The sequence below is a fragment of the Myotis davidii genome, unplaced genomic scaffold (genome assembly GCF_000327345.1).
Source record: "Myotis davidii unplaced genomic scaffold, ASM32734v1 scaffold238, whole genome shotgun sequence".
NCBI lineage: Eukaryota > Metazoa > Chordata > Mammalia > Chiroptera > Vespertilionidae > Myotis > Myotis davidii.
Window position 1 is genome coordinate 5,239,134 of NW_006293779.1, and position 4,422 is coordinate 5,243,555.

The 4,422-nt window shown below is 47.9% G+C and overlaps 1 protein-coding gene across 1 annotated transcript in view; it reads left to right on the forward strand.

Annotated features, from left to right (window-relative positions):
* Nucleotides 1-4,422, forward strand: part of CGREF1 (cell growth regulator with EF-hand domain 1) — a 9,451-nt gene that overhangs the window by 1,190 nt on the left and 3,839 nt on the right. The window lies entirely within an intron of this gene.

A 4,422-nucleotide genomic window follows, 5' to 3' on the forward strand; every position in this document is an offset into this window, starting at 1 on the left:
TGGGGGTGATGCTGGGAGCACCGGCGGCACCAGAGATAAGTTAAGGGAGAGGATTTGTCCCAAATAACTTCCTGACAGAATTAGCAATAAATGAATGGATGCCCTGTGGGTGCCAGGCTCCCGCCCTGAAGTGGAGCGAGGCCGAATGGTGTGGACAGGGCGCTGGGGGAGACGTTCTGCACTGGATGCGAGGCCAAAGGTCCTGCCACATCCTAGAGACTCTGAACTCAGGAAGCATCTGCTCGCTGCCAGCCATTAGCTAACCTACATCATCGGGTGGCAGCTGCCCCTTCCCCTGCGAGAGGTGCCACCCTGGGTTATTAAAATGAAGATCCCAGAGCCAGAGACACCTCCCCAGACCTCCCCGTTAGCCTGCGAGAGGCAGGATTTGATCAGAGGTCTAACCCCAAGGCCGCTGGCCTCATGCACAGGCACAAAGGCTTGAAGAAACCAGAGGCCAGAGGGTCATTGGGAATGTGTATGTGTGTGCGCGCGCATGTGTCTGCATGCGGGTGTGAGTGTGTATGTGTGTGCGCGTGCATGTGTCTGCGTGCGCGTGTGAGAGTGTGTGTGTGTGCGCGGGCGTGTGTGCTCACATGTATGTGTAGGATGTGAATAACTTTACTGAATTACATCGCAACGGTTAACCGGCAGTTGGGTTGGTTTTCATGTGGCCATTAGGGTAAATTATGTTTACACATATGGATATAGAAAATGATTAGGAACATTTTATTTGACAGGCAGTGGTTCAATAATTGCTTTATTTCTGTTGCTTACAAACGCTTTGTAAATACTTAGAAATGTGTGTGAATGAATCGCATTATGCCCCCCTCATTACTCATTACTAGAAGTGCCTTAGCCTGAGTTTCTTCCTTTATCTATTTATTTAATCTTCACCTGAGGACTGTTTAGAGAGAGGGAAGGAGAGAGAGAGAGAGAGAGAGAGAGAGAGAGAGAGAGAGATTGATTGGTTGCCTTCTGTACACTCCCTGACTGGGGGTCAGACCCACAACCCAGGCATGTGCCTTACCCAGGAATCAAACTGGCAGCCGTTCAGCGCTTGGTCAGTGCTCAACCAACTGAGCCGCTCGGACCAGGCTGAGCCGGGCTTCCTTTAAATAATGGAGGGAGGTGGGTTACCTGTACCGAAAATGTCACCGTTAGAAGCATGACTTGAGAGAATATTACTTAGATGACAGGAAAAGTCCACAGCACTTAAGTCTGTGAAGTGCACTACAACCAGAATGTTAAGGCTGGCACGGGGACCGGGATATTCCAGGGAGAGGCTGGAACAGCTCGGGCAAAAACTCTGAAAACGAAAGTGAAAAGCCCTGGATCGTTTGGCTCAGCGGACAGAGTGTCGGCCTGGGGACCAAAGGGTCCTGGGTTCGATTCTGGTTAAGGGCTGGTACCTTGGTTGCAGGCTCCTCCCCATTCTGGGCCCTTGTCGGGGTGCATGCAGGAGGCAACCAGCCCATGTCTCTCTCTCTCTGTCTTTCCCTCTCTCTTCCACTCTCTCTAAAAATCAATGGGGAAAAATATCCTCGGGTAAGGATTAACAAAAAAAACCCAATAACCCCCAAAAACAAAAAAAATAGTGAAAGTGAAAAGTATGTCAGGAGACTCCACTAACCCCGAAGCAAATTGTTAGTGTGTGGGAGCACTGGAAGATGAGTCTAATGTGATAACTTGATATCTGATTGGAGAAGGTCTTGAATGCCCAGGTGAGGACTCTGGCTGTAATAGAAATAGGGAGCCATTGGAGGTTTTGGAGCAGTGGAATTCCAGCAAAGGAAGAGTAATCTGATACAAGTATGGAGGGGTCTTTAAATGGAGAAGATAGAAAAAAAGAATAAAACCAAAACAAATGGAGAAGATAGCACAGGCAGGGACAGGAATGAGAGGCTACTCATTAGTTTGTACAAGAAGTAATTCATTACCCAATTAATATTCACTCTAACCCTATGATGTAAGTACTCTCTACATTATGCAGACAAGATAACTAAGGTTTAGTGAGGATAATTAACTTCCCCAAGTTAATTAGGGACATTGTGGTGAGCCTGGGATTCAAACCTAAGTGTGGCTGGCTCCAAAGCTCTGTTCTCTGTCAATTGCACATACGGAATAACTGCATAAACGTGAAGATACATAGAACGAAGAGGGGAGTGATAGCAATTCATGTGGGCAGTGTTCAGGACCAAGTACATACTTTTCAGGGCCCAGTGCTAAAGTAAGATTAAGAATTTCAAGACGATGAGAGCAGAGCATTAGACTAAGCACAGGGCCCTTCCTAGAACAGGCCATACACTCATGAAACCAGTTCTGATTACTGTGATGCCCTGGCCGGTTTTCTCAGTGGTTAGAACGTCAACCCACAGACCAAAGTGTCTCGGGTTCAATTTCTGGTCAAGGGCACGTACCTCTGTACCTCTGTTGCAGGTTCATCCCTGCCCTGGTCATGTGGGAGGCAACCAATCCATGTGTCTCTCTCACATTGATGTTTCTCTCTCTCTCCCTCCTCCTTCCCTCCTTCTCTCTCTAAAAGTCAATGGAAAAAATATCCTCAGGTGAGGATTAAAACAAAAATGACTGTGATAACCCTAGCTGGTTTGGCTCAGTGGATAGAGCATTGGCCTGTGGACTGAAGGGTCCCAGGTTCGATTCCAGTCAAGGGCTCAATCCCCAGTAGGAGGCGTGCAGGAGGCAGCTGGTCAAGGATTCTTTCTCATCATTGATGTTTCTGATTCTCTCTCCCTCCCTTCCTCTTGGAAATCAATAAAGAAATATTTTTTAAAAATTACTGTGACAATTTAACAGATTACCTCAGACCTTAGTGGCTGAACACAAGAACATTGCCTTTGCTCACAGTGTGCAGTCTGGGCAGGGCGTGGAAACAAGTGCATTTCTGCTGCATTCTGTGTTGTCTGAGGCAGCTTGAAGGCCGGGGGTTGGGATCACCTGAAGGTTTGCTCTCTCACCTGTGTGGTCGTGGGGCTGGGAGGGTGTGAGCAGCTGGGGTCCCGAATGGCTGGGGCTCCTCAGGCATCTCTGTTTCTTTACTTGGCCTTTTCAGCATGGTGGCCTCAGGGCCGCCAGACCTCTGCCATGGTGGCTCAGGGCCACCGGACCTCAGCCATGGTGGCCTCAGGGCCGCCAGACCTCAGCCATGGTGGCCTCAGGGCTCCCAGGTGCATATCTACATGTCATTAATTCTCACATCATCGGTGTCTAATCTGTGTAACTCACTCACTGTATTTTTTAAAATCCATCTTGCCTTTATATTTGCATACGTTATAGTTGGTTCATCTTCACATCTACTTGGCCATTTTTATGTTCTTATTCCTTTCTCAGAGTTGAAAGCTTCTCTTTAATTTCTTAAAACGTATTAAACATTCTTTATGTTATGTGTGTGAGAATTGTAATGTCTTTAGTTTTCACAACTCTGGCTTTGCCTGCTGTTGTTTGCCTGGCTCTTATTCACAGTGTCTTATTTCCTCGTATGTTTATGACTTTTGACTGTGAGTTCATGCTCCTTGAACCTTTACCTGTGAGCTTCTTCGAGCCCTGGATTGGCGTTGTGTTCCTTCAGTAGTGGACATTTTCTTCTCTCAGTCAACGGGGGCACAGTCAACCAGGGACCACTTCAAAATAAATGATCTGCTTAGGGTTTTGAGCCACAGGGGTAGCATTAATTTCGCCTCGAACCCGCATTAGCGCAGGCTTATCACACATTCTCAGGGAGGATGTTTTTGAGAGCTGAGCTGTGGGGATCTCCTGTTAGCTTCCTCACCTTGCATGGTCCAGGCTTTCTCTCTGGTCTCCTCTTTTGCATGAAGCACTCACACTGATAGCTCTAGTTCACCGGGGTTGGGTTTGGCCAAAACTCTTAAGGCAAAGGCGACTACAAGCTCACTTTTCCTCGAGATGACTGGTTTTACTGCTTCTGTACTGAGAATTTCTTACTTTCTTGCCAACTCATCACATTTGAAAAGACACTTTCTGTTTTTGCCCAACTCTGGAGTTACTTTCACTGGGACGTTTACCAGCAGACTTCCAGACATGAGGCTCTAGTCCACTCTTCTACCAGGAGGTGTCCACGGTGGTGGGACCTCCGAGGGTCCCCAGTTACTCAGAGGATCTCAGTTCCAGCTGCCTCCCTTGCAGGGGCCCAAGACCTTATGTTCTCTCCTGGTTTTCATGGCAATAGTTTTGCCCAACTCTGGAGTTACTTTCACTGGGACATTTACCAGCAGACTTCCAGACATGAGGCTCAGATATTTCTCTAGTCCACTCTTCTACCAGGGGGTGTCCACAGTGGTGGGACCTCCGAGGGTCCCCAGTTACTCAGAGGATCTCAGTTCCAGCTGCCTCCCTTGCAGGGGCCCAAGACCTTATGTTCTCTCCTGGTTTTCATGGCAATAG